Source organism: Centruroides vittatus, unplaced genomic scaffold (genome assembly GCF_030686945.1).
Source record: "Centruroides vittatus isolate TY-2023 unplaced genomic scaffold, ASM3068694v2 contig_349, whole genome shotgun sequence".
NCBI lineage: Eukaryota > Metazoa > Arthropoda > Arachnida > Scorpiones > Buthidae > Centruroides > Centruroides vittatus.
Genome location: NW_027122172.1, coordinates 429,064 through 442,138, shown reverse-complemented (window position 1 = coordinate 442,138; position 13,075 = coordinate 429,064). Strand labels below are relative to the sequence as shown.

The following is a 13,075-nucleotide window of genomic DNA, read 5'->3' as shown; positions in this document are numbered from 1 at the left end:
GGCAGAGTGTTCGTGTTCGTCCGAGCAAATCGCTCGGACGGGTCGATTTTATTCTCCAGGGGACGTCTTACGCAATAAAGTTTTTGCGAATCTGAATACAACAGACAACAAAAATTTTAAAAGCTCATTTCTTTTGTATTAACTAAACAAACATTTATTTCGAAAAAAAAATGTTTGTTTAGTTAATATTCAGATTCGCAAAAACTTTATTGCGTAAGATGTCCCCTGGAGAATAAAATCGACCCGTCCGAGCGATTTGCTCGGACGAACACGAACACTCTGCCGTTTCGTTTTCGTTGGCCCACCCTGTATATTATAAAAGTAAGTGTACAATGTGCGTGCCGCTAAAACTCAAAACCGAGTCCCGGTACGATCGAGGGAATTATACGGTGTGGTAGCCCTCTATCCCCCATCCACCGAGAAGGTTCCCGTTTTTACCCGAAGGGCGTGCTGTCGAAGATATAAGGGCTGGAAGTTTCGCCCTCTAGAAATTTCTAGAACAGTCCAGAACATTCGAGAGCGTTCCACAACATTCCATAATGTTTCGGGATGTTCTGGAACGTTCGGGAACATCCCGGAACATCCCGGAACACTCGAATGTTCTGGAATGTTCTGGAACATTGCGCACCATTCGAAGCCTTTTTTTTACGGGTGGGAGTATATAAAGCGAGATCCGTCGTGGGTTCGAACGTCAGTTTCTTATCAGTGACGAAGGGAAGAACCGAAAAAGAAGTGAAAATTACAAAGTAGTGCGGCGAGCGAATAAAAACAAACGGTGAAGCGCGAGTAGTCAAAGCGATACAGCTACTGACAAAGTGTCGTTACAAAGATAAACTTTATTATCGCTTACGAAAACGTTTTTATTTAAAAACAAACATGGAATTTTCAAACGTCGACTCTACGTCCGAGTTAATGGCTGGAAAGGTACGGAAACTCGTTCTTTACGTAAGCGAGAGATTGGTTTATACGGTATATTATTTACGCCGTAACCGATCGGATGCCAGAGTCTGCGCGCGAGGAAATTAACCGGCGTAAGCGCTACGACTGGCGTACGCCTTCCCGTAAGAACGTAGCGTATTCGACCGGATGCCATATATCTGGGCTCGGACGGCCCGGGACGATCTTATAATCGAGACGGGTTGATGATGATAATATTAATAAGCGCAAAGTCCGAACGGTTAGGAGTCGAAAGTTAAAATTTGATACGCAGTTAGGGTACGTGACGAGAATGTACACTAAGAAGAGACTTTTGGAAATCCCCCGCGGGGGAGGGGGAGAGGCTTAAGGATTACTTTAAAGAACTCGGCTTCTATTGTACTATTTTAGATGCGGATTTTGCGGGAAATGAAACATATTTTTTGACCCAGCTAAAAATTCTCTAATACGTTTGGGAAGAGGGGTAACCTAATTCTTGCACTCGGTAAAAACGGGTAAAATCGGCTATAATGTAATAATCTTAATCTTGGCTACGGTTACTTTTTGCCCGAGCAACGCCGGGCTCATCCGCTAGTGTTAAAATATAGCAATATAAATATACTCTATTATTCTACATTTATTTCTTCGCGTTTTACCGCTAATTGGAGGTATCGAATTCGATCCTGGCCCAACGTCTCGAATTTCACCTTCTTTCCCTCTTCCGAAAAGTCAACCTGTGTTAAAAACTCAATGCTCGAACCTTTTTTCCCTACGACCAGATCGGTCTCATCGATTCCTCCAGAAGCGTTTCGATATTATTTATTCGAAATTAGGTGAATTATCGACAATGTTTGATTAGTCGGTTAATTTGCACCAGGAACACGAGGAACTGTCGAAAAAAAAGTGGAAGAATTAAGCAAACTTAAACCAACTTCTCGAGCCAGTTTTCTCTTTTGTATTTTTGGACTCTTCTATTAACGACGCCAAAAGGAAAAACATAGCGCTATTTCACTTTCGCTACGATGAGCCTGACTTTTTGAATCGCACTTCGGAGTTGCTGGAATTGGTTAAGAGACCAAATGGAGATTTTATCTCCCCCAAAACTTGTTATAAAATACCCAACATAATTGAGTCATCGAGGAACTAGATACCGAAACCGACAACAGTTTGATCTCGAAGAATTTAAGAAGAATTCGTCGGAATGAGAAATTTTCTAAAACAACATTTCGATGGCACGATTCGAAAGTCTAGAATGGGAAGGAAAAGGCTTATCTTGTTTCTATAAAGAAGTAAAACAGCGGAATAAAGTGGCTTACCTTAGAGCTGATTCTTTAACGATCGATGGTGAAAAGTTCACTTTCTATTTAGAAAATAATGTCTCGCTTCGAATTACTGCATTTTTAGGAAAAGCCCAGAGCATCGAACGTAACTAAGAAAGTGTCTAGGAATACGACCGAGGGTGGCACGGAAGTGTCGGGGATTTCTAATTTCGTGACGTGAATTTTCTTATTAATTAAAATATTCTTAAATTCTGATATCTGGGTTCCTCGGTGGCAGCGTGAAAGCTTGTAGGATCCTCGAGTCAATTGACATTTCGTTTTTCTCTATATATTCTAAACGAATTGTGATTTTTATTTCAAAATTTAATATACGGAACTATCTATATACTGTATATTTAAAATCGAATTTGTTCCAGTATCACATTAATATCTGAACCGATTTCTACGAAACTTTGTAGGTATATTCGGGAGTTCTGCGAAGCTATATAGGCTACTTTTAAATTTACGTCTGCCTGTCTGTTGTTTGAGTATCGCACGAAAACGGCCAGATCTATAGAATGTATTTAGAGTAAATATATCGAGATCCGTCTTTCGTCATTCTATTCCGCAACGAGATGGTCGAGCGATGAGGGACAGAGGGACGGAGGTGGTATTCTGACAAAAGGCTGGGTAATCTCATCGCGGGACGGCTAGGTGGTGAGGGCCCATCGTAGCCCTCACCACCCAACTGCACCGTTATTGACCCCAACGACCCATCCTGTTAGTGCCCACGGGACGGAGTCGTAAAAGACTACCGATTCCTCTTTTAGTACTGTTTTCTTTGTATTAGATCACTTTTACAAATCTCAAAAAATATATATATATTTTTTCTATTATTATTAAGAAACTTTAATAACGTAATATAAATACATACCTCTAATTTTCAGTATACAGTATTTATTTATTTACATTCGAGAGTGGTTTTAATTCCACGTTAATTTTATTTTTTCAGGTTTCGTCATTAATTTCGCAGATCTTTGAAGATATTTTACGCACTGACAACAGAAAATAAATATTTTAAAAAATAAACTTTAATATATATTTTATTGCTTATTTATGAGTTTGTTATAGTAAATAAAAATGTTCAAAAATTTATTTTTTAATATTCATTTGCTGTTCGAATGATTTGGATCCGGTTTTAAAATTACCGATTATAATTTGAAACCTAACGAGATTGCTGTCTTCTTGTCGTACCAACTCCGGTTAATACTTTATACGAGTTTTATACATATTTTAAAATTGAGTATCGACGTACGATACAAATTTGCTTTTGTATTAGACTGTATTGTGTAACCCGTGGTAGCGATATGAATTAAAATAAACATTATAATTTTTTGCATTTACTTCCACGTTTATTACATTTAATTATCAAAACAAACTAAAACTATGAAATTTATAACAATTAATTATTTAACTTTTATTTAAGACACAAAAACTTATATTTACTATTTTCGAGTGTTTGTTTCCGCATACCCATTATATTCTAATAATGTTCTCTTTGAACTTCCAACCATCGTGGTAGAGAAAATCTGCAGTTTAAAATAGTAGCGTGTAGTACAGTAGAGCGTCGTTAAGTGGAACGTCGGTAAGTGGAATGGCCGGAAAGTGGAACGATTTTCAGTCGGACTGTGTCGTGCTGAATCGAATGTTTTTGATACTAAATTTACTTCTAAAGTATAATTTTCATGTTCTTTATATTCTTTAATATATTTATTTTGTTTGTACAAAATGCAGAAATAATTTTTAACGATACGATAGCCTCGATGATTATTATAAAAATTTTCGTTAGGCTTAAAATCGACGAAAATTCAACGCGAAGCGACACGCAACGGAGAAAAATTCAACAGGAAGCGATACGCAACGGAGAAAAATTTGAACATCGGACAGGTTAATGTATTTTTTCGTACAAAGTCGGAAACTGGAACAAATCATTAACTGGAAGGACCCCAGTCCCCAATTGGTTCCACTTATCGACGCTCTACTGTATTCGAATGTAGTCAGAATATATTACTTTTCTGGCTGTTGTGACAGAACACGGAAAGTATTTCTTAAAATTTAACCCTTCCGGCCATTTGTAAATGTCGCCGTTTTCAACGTAAAAGGTCGAAAAACAACAAAAATTCCGAGGATGCTTGTGTGTTAACGTCTAATGCATTTAATATCTCGGGACAGGTAACGCTTGACATACGAAATTTTGTACGAGATATATATGTTACAGTCAAAACCCATTTTTAGTTAGAACGGGTTTAAACTAGTTGAAACCGGATCCGACTAGCAGTAAATTCTAGTTTTAACTACACAAAACGAGTTTTGTTACGTTATTGGCGCATGCTAAGATATGTGTACTCACAATTAATCCAGTGATTGAACGATATAACAACTTTATTCTTAACTAAATGGTTTCGTAAGCACACCTCGCGCTTCCATGCTACAAAGACGCCCTCTCAGCAGAGATGTACCCGCCGCCCTCCTATAGCCAAATTATAGCCACGACAAGTTTTAACAGACATCCAGTATAAATTAGTTTCAACTAGTTAAAACGCGTTCTAACTGAAAACTGGTTTTGACTGCAACATACAGAGTGATTCGGGGGAAGATGCCTACTTTTTGATATTTTCAAACGGTGACGTCAGATATTGTCACGTGTTTGTACGACGAATCGTTGGGCCAATATCGAGTGCGGAAAGCCGTAGTTGGCTACCGTTACCTCGTTTTCTACGTCCGAGAAGAATAAAAGCGAGATAAGAACGAAGCTTTTGTCGCGAAATGTTTCTAGAATCGTTTTAAAACTAAAAGTTCAAATAGAATTTATTAAAAATTACGAAAAACAATTAATGCGTGACGTAGTTAAGGTTCTAAAGTTTCCATTGTCGGCTACCGCCCATCCCGATCGGACACGCTAGAACACGTGACTACTCCACTAAGCGTCTCACCCCGACAAATGGGAAAGATGCCACGTTTTTCTCGGGGTAACACGCCTATTTTTAATAAATTTTTGTTTCGTCGTTTTATTGCAGGATACGCGTAGAAATTATATAAGGACTTCTCAAAAAGGCTTTTGGACCGAAAAAAGCTTTCGGCTAGTTATAGAGCGCGTTAGAACCGGCGGAAACTTAACAATACTTATACTGCGCCGTTATACTTATCGCGAAGTACTTTGTACTACGTAGGCAATAAATTAAATTTGGTTAAGATATTCGAAAATTAATTTTATGCAATTATATTTGTTATCTTACCCGAATGGCATTTGGCATCTCACCCGGATACACGGGGTGAGATGCCTAAAATGCCGGACAGTAAAAAAGTCGTCGTTGCGAACACAATACAGGTATACCTCGCCTTACGTCGGTAATTGGACCCGGGAGAGGCGACGTAAGTCGAATTTACTGGTGTAGTTACGACGTAACTCGAAACGACGTAACTCGAGGTATACCTGTATACAATTATTTTTCATATACTCCAAAGTTTTATTTGAAAAACATGCTCGAGAATGTGATATTTTCGTTAGAGGCCTCCAAAACCCGAATTATCGCTATAATGTCCTTCGTAAGCAAAATGTTAGGCATCTTTCCCCGAATCACTAAACATAACTCTATTTATTTCTCCCAAACATATTTATGTAGCTAAAATTAGTTTTAACTAACGTTAAAACTAATTTTATCTAAAATCAAAACACGTACAGCAGTAAATTAACTAGACAAAACCTAGAATTAAAACTAGAATTTACTGCTCGTCAAAAATGAATTTGAGTTAAAACTAGTTTTAACTAGACAAAACGGGTTTTAACAAGACGTCCAGTATAAACTAGTTTCGACTAGTTAAAACGCGTTCTAACTAAAAACGGGTTTGCATTGTAACATAGGGCGCGTTTTTTTATGCAGCGCTCGAGAAGCGCTTTACAGCTAATCCTCTGAAACCCGTTTCTAAGTGGCCAACGCTTCTCGTAACGTCATTTCGCTACACTTTCTCTGCATAAAAAACGCGCCCATATATACAGTAGAGAGTCGTTTATCCGAGTCAATTCGGGATTGGGGTTGTTCGAATGTACGAAAAAATATTTTAACCTATCCCGTGTTGAAATTTTTATTATAATAATCGAGGCTGTTGTATCGTTAAAAATTATTTCTTTATTTTGTACAAACAAAATAAATATATTGAAAAATATAAAAACAAAATAATTATACTTTAGAAGTAAATCTAGTATCAAAAACGTTCGATTCGGCACGACACTGTCCGACTGGAAAGTGTTCGGATAACCGGGGTTCGGATGAACGACTCTCTATTGTATATGTACAGTACTTGTCTATAAGTAACATTGATGCTATTACATTTTTAAGTTTGGAACTCGAGTGATGGGAAGATACACGAAGGCTTGTGCCATATCTTGAGGTCAAACTGAACGAAAATTTTATTATTTTTTACATTTACAACATTTTTGATAAAAATCACCAATTTTATTAATGAATCTGGTGGGTGCATGAGATTCTCCCTAGAAAGCGTAAATAGCGAATCAGTTGTATCTTTTCGAGGCTCTGAAAGACTATTTGTTGAATTTGTCAAATGAGTATATTCGTTTTTAAATTTATAGGTAATGACACCCGAAAACTTTTTCTTTCGTGCTGTCATCAATAATTTCAGATTCAAATTTATGAAGTAACTGTGAATATTCCAAATAGCGCTTAAATTTGTTAATTGATATTCAAATATTGGCTCTTCGAATTGTATATTCGATCAATCTTTTCCTACAGATTCTTCAGACTTTGAAATCGAAGTCGTCCCCATCGGCATCCAATTTGCCAACGTAAAATACTCTCTTCCTCAACTTCATCTAGTTGGCTGAGACATTTCACGAATCAATACTATCAGTTGATTAGAAATCAACTCCGAAAAATGTCGGCCTGTTTTTGAAGTTTACGGGTGAGGGACGGTCACTCGATCCTCTATCCCAGGCCCGGCCAACCCAAATTGTTTGACGGGCCACTTTGATCAGGCGTAACATTACGGTGGGCCACAATTTAGGCAAACACGCTTTTAAAAAAGTAAAACAAATGCAAAATGAATAAGATTTTATTGTTATACCGAGAGTTCGTACTCGTACTTGCGCATTATAACAATGACACACGCAAATTTTCATTTATTTAATTATTTTGGTACACACGTAACGGGAAACTAAAGTTTTAATAGATATATAATATCGCTTAGCGGGCCACACAATTTAACGTGACTAGCCGCGGGTTGGCCAGGCCTGCTCTATCCTCTCATTTCCCTTATAGCTAAGAAAAAGTTCTTCAGAACGTGTCGATTCGAGCGAGCTGTTAATATGTAATAAGTGTTATACATTTCTCTCAGATAACAAAACTTTTCACCGAGTCATTTGTAACTAAAATGAGTTTTTGAAAGGAGAGGAGGGATGTAGCCTGTTTGTCCACTCGACGTTGCGTGATGCAACTGTGAGATGCGGTACTAGACAAAGTAAGTTGACAAAATTTAAAAAAGTGTTATTTTAACTTGTAATATTAACCGAATTTCGACTTTATCGCCAAATAACATAAAATAACAAGTTATAAGCAGTATACAACTAGAAGTTGAAATTTAACTTTTCTAATTATACCAACACGAAAATACGCTAATCGTTTTCGATATCAAACGTGTATTAACAATCATTGTTTAATTTCATAATTGACTTTTATATATACTTAAAGAAGGTAGGTTTGCATTCTAATTAACTTTATATGCAATTTAATTTAAATTAAAGCAAATATTAAGATGTAAACGCGAATCGGGTTTCATCGATTGACTGGTGTCCCGCTCATTAACCAAAGAGTACCTAAAATTGCAAAATTGTTGAGATTACAACGAATTCTCTAAACGAATTGAATGTAGTGGATTGATCGCTTTATTGACCACTTTACACGTCCAATTCGTCATTTTATACATCTCAAAACTTGTATATTTTGAATTTTACATTTTATGATACAATTATATTATCTGAAATAATTCCTGTCAATAAGTCGAGAATTGAAACTTTTGTCCTCCCTAAAATCCGTAAAAATACATTTTTCTCTGTTTATGAGTTTCAAAACAGAAAAAAAAAATGTAAAATGAAATTCTTAGACAAAACACCTTCATTTTTTTCAACAATTGATAATTTATTGTTAGCGCTCGTCAACAATATGTTTTGCACTCGATTGTTACAGAAGTGTGTTGACTTTTCGGCATTGAATTTTCAGTGGAAGGACTTTTTTCTAAGTTCTCGAAGCATTCTCGATGTATCGAATGGGTCCGTTCGATCAATCTAAAAAATTCAGACAGGTTATCTCGTATGAACTATGAGACAATCTGTATGAATATTTTAGATTGATCGATCTCCAGTTTTCGATCAAACTAAAATATCGATATGGAAGCCGATACATGGTTTTTAGACATCGAATTTGATCGAAATAAACCCTACCCGGGGCCGGATGGCCGAGCGGCCAAGATGGCAGCCTACCACTCCGGGGGACCCGAGATCGAATCCGAACGGGTCGAATAATCCCCGGGAATTTTTCGGGGGGTGATCCGTTCGGATAGGTCGGGCCCCGTCCCTTACCATCCGGTCGCTCCATTGTGGGCCTGGCCGAACCCATAATGGACCTACTAAAAGAGGCCCTTCTAGTGCCCACAGGGCGGAAAAAGTTAAAAATAAAACCTACCCGGGTAATTTTAGAATCTATGGGAAAAAACCACCCTGTTTTCTGAAATTCCGCGTAGGACGAAGACAACCTTCCAAGAAGAAGTATTTTTTAAAACGCTTAGAAACTGGAATAATAGGAATATTTAACGACAATACTTTCAAGAATGGAAAGAAGTACTGTACAAATATAATGTAGGTTTTGAATTATAAAATGTTTATTGTCTATATAATGTATAATAGAATCTTCCTAAATTTTCAACCGTCATTTAAACGATGTCTGAATTTAGAATTTTAAAATATATTTTATATATTTGAAAATAACGATATATATTATTGGGCTGCAATTTAAAAAACATTGTAGACCAAGAAGTTTCCACTGTTGTCCGTCTGCTGTCTGTTTTGTCTAAATCTCGAAAACGAAGGTAGACAAATGAAAGCGAAAAAAGATTTTAAAAGTGAGTAGAAAAACCCGCTTATCTGTATACATGCTTACAATGCGCACCGAAATTTACGTTATTTCAGTATAATATGCTCCTGCATATTATACTGAAATAACGTAACGTGTTAACGTGTTATAAGCAAGAAATTAATCTGTGGGGGCGATTTAAATGGTCATGTCGGGAAGAGGAAGAATGCGAAAAGAAGAGTTTTTGGGAGGTGGAGTGTGGGAGAAAGAAATGGAGAGGGAGAAAGACTAGTAGATCATGTGGCTTTTGACCTTACGCTAGTTAACACCGACTTTGAGAAGAAAGCGAACCAACTGGTTACATACACGAGTGGAGGTAGATCCAGCCACATTGAATTTTTCTTGTTCCGCAGGAGACATCTGAGAGAAGTGAGAAACAATAAGGTGTTAAATGGAGAAAGTCTTGTTGCGCAACGTAGGGTCCTCCTGGTGTATTGTGACTTTCTTACGGGCCATCGTAAGAATTGTGTTAGCCAGATTGAACAAAAGATCAAATGGTGGAGATCGAAAGAGGAGGAACTAAGGAAAGAGTTTAAGGTAAAAAAGTGTTAAAAGAAATCCAGTTCCCGGATGATGCGCAAACATGGTGGTTGCCGAATAGTAAATGCATTTTGAAAGTTGGAGAAGTTTTGGGTAAAACGTCACGGAAGAGATCGCCAGAAGGAAAGGAACTTTAGTGGTGGAATGCTGAGGTACAGTACAAGCCGCAGTTAAACAAATGAAAGAGGCAAAGAAAAGGTGGGATTTGATGGGAAGGCCCGAAGATGAAGAAACTTAGCATTTGGCAAGTAAAATAAGTAAAGGCGGTGGCTATTGCGAGAGAAAAGGTTTTAGAAGAGGCTTATAAAGTTTTCGAAAGGAAAGGTGGTGATAGGCAGTTGATGAGAATTGTCAAAGCAAGAGATAAGGCATCAAAAGATTTTACCTCTATTGAACTGTTTAAAGATGATAAAGGAGTGGTATTACAAGATTACGAAAGGGTCAAGAAAAATTGAAAAGTATACTTTAGGAATTTATTGAATGAAGAAAACCCCAGAACTTTATACGAGAATGGAGAGGCAAATGAAGTAGTGCAAGATATTAGCAAAGAAGAAGTGGAAAGTGTGCTTAGGAAAATAAAAATGGGGAAAAAAGTAGGCATTGATCGGATTCTTCGGAAGGAGGAAATTGATATTTTCTGGGACCTTACGAAGAAACTGGCAGCAGGAGAAGATACCAGATGAATGGAGGAAGAGCAGTCTTGTGCCGATCAGTATAAAGGTAAAGGGAATATACAGAATTGCGGAAATTACAGAGGTATAAAGCTATTGTCCCATACTACGAAGATTTGGGAGAAAACTGTAGAAAGAAGGATTAGGCAGGAATTGGAGAGGAACAGTTTGGCTTTTTGCCGAGAAGGAGTACGACTGATGCTATTTTCTCTCTAAAATAGTTGATGGAAAGGCACAGAGAAATGCGGGAAGATTCGCACACGGTGTTCATAGATGTAGAAAAGGCGTATGATGGGGAACCGAGGCAAGAGGTGCAGCGTGGAATTCAACGTGGATGGATGAACTGGAGGAAGCTGAGCGGCGTGTTTCGCGACAAGAAAGTTAGCTACAATCTGAAAGGATCCGATTCGAATCCGGACAGGTCGAGAAGTCTTCGGGTATTTTTCGGGTGTTGGTCTGTCCGTATATGTCGGACCCCGTCTCTCACTTCTCGGCATCCTCATTGTGGGCGTGGCCGAACCCATAATGGGCTTGCTAAAAGAATAGTGCTCACAGGGTGGAAACAGTTAAGGCATTTTCTAGTATTTATCATAATATTTATAATTTTACTTTTCATAATAATTGTTATATCATTTATGTTTAAAAGACGGTTTTTCATTTCGAAAATATAATTAAATTTAAAAAATTTCGTATAGAAATGACGTAAGGCGATAAAATTTCTGGTGACGTTCGATTGTTTCGTAACATTAGCTTCATATTGTTATATTTTCAATTGTAAGACGAAAAAATGCGAAAATTTTCACTTTTTCTCTCTGCCATTCGTTACTTTATAAGAGAATTTTCTTCCAAGAAAACTTGAGTAATTACCGTAATTCATTTATTTATTTCTAAGAATTACAAATTGCGTTTAAATATCAAATTTATTATTCATATTAAAATCTTTGTTGAGATTTGCATTTAAACCTATTTATAAATATATTTTAGTCTTATTTACGTTGAATTCAGTTAAATATATAGGCCTAAACAACGAACATCTCGAATTGATTGGTGGATCCCCGTTCTTAATTTTTACAAATATAAATATTGTCACCAAGTAAAATGTCTTAAGTAAATTCCTAGCGACTTAAATAACATTAAGTAAGCGCAATTGATATCCTCGATAATTTATTTACGGATTTATATTACCGGTATATTATATATTTTAAGAATTTTGTTTAAAATCTTTTATTTTTATAGGGAAACGCTAGGTTTCCGGCGGTATCGTGAAAAGAAGGCGGAGATAACTCAAGAGAAAGTCGATTCAACACATTATTTCTTATTTCTTCACAGTTTTCCGAGTTTTCTTAACGTTTGTAAAATCCAACTAGGGGCCAATTCCCCATAGAAAGTCTTTCCGAGAGACGTGGCCCTTTTTCAAACGAAATTACATCGATTATTCACGCATTTTGAATCGGATAACGCGAGTGTGATGCAGTTACGATCATTTTTATCATCAATTCACAGGCTTGCACCGGCGAAAACAGTACCCCACCAGTGTCATTTCGTACCGTATTGAAAAAACGACCGAAACATTTTTTCATTCATTTTATTTTCCTTTTTTCTTTTTCTTGGGATTATTTTCCCACGAAAATCCCCTTAAAATTAGAAAATCTGAAACGTTGTGGCAAGTATAATAAGAATTTTCCATGGCAACGTTACCGAAGACGTTTGGGGGTTCTCGTTTACTTATTTTGCTAGAGAATATACACAGACAAATATTAATGATAAAATTCTTTAACCAGTTTTTAATGAACGTATATTTAATCGGCTTTAAAATAAACTCACGTTTTTTCTGTTTTTTCAGGTCTTCGGTTCTTGCTCTTCTTTGAATGCTTTTTTCCTTTCTTGTTTTTCTGAACAAAATAATCATTCTGAGTAAAATGCAACTTTCAAATCATATTCAATATTTTGAAAATGAGGTAAAATAATTTGTAATTAAATTTCATAAATACGAGGAGATAGAGCTAATCTCTATTCCCTATTTACGAAATTATAACATATTTTGGAAATTGAAGTTTCTAGAGCAGGAAATAAAATATTTAGGACAATGAACCTATTTCGTGGACAATCCAGGTTTGATTCCAGTACGGATCTTCGTGATTTTTCAGGACAGTACAATGACGTTTTTCATTTCTCATCTGCCTACCATTGGCCGAGTGGATAAAACAACTAAACGTTGGCGGGTTTCAGCTTTATTAGCCAGGTCGAGGCAGAAGTTTTAAACGCGGAAACGCGTACGTCGGACGTTCGGCGCCGCTTTCCTGTAAGCCTATAAGTTTGACAATGGCGTTTGGAACTTCGAGCGTTATTCCACTGACTTTACAAACTCCATTGTCAAACTTGTAGGCTTACGGGAAAGCGGCGCCGAACGTCCGACGTACACGTTTCCGCGTTTAAAACTTCTGCCTCGACCTGGTTACTAACTGGCTGGCCACGAGTTTTCCGGGTTTTA

The 13,075-nt window shown here is 37.0% G+C and overlaps 1 long non-coding RNA gene across 1 annotated transcript; it reads right to left on the bottom strand.

The window, feature by feature from the left end:
* Positions 1-12,153: 12,153 nt before the first annotated feature.
* On the bottom strand, positions 12,154-12,458 carry LOC136974459 (uncharacterized). Its single transcript, XR_010880640.1, has 2 exons — positions 12,405-12,458; positions 12,154-12,234 (listed from the first exon to the last, which is right to left on the bottom strand). It is a non-coding gene; the product is annotated as an uncharacterized lncRNA (long non-coding RNA).
* Between the last annotated feature and the right edge of the window lie 617 nt (positions 12,459-13,075).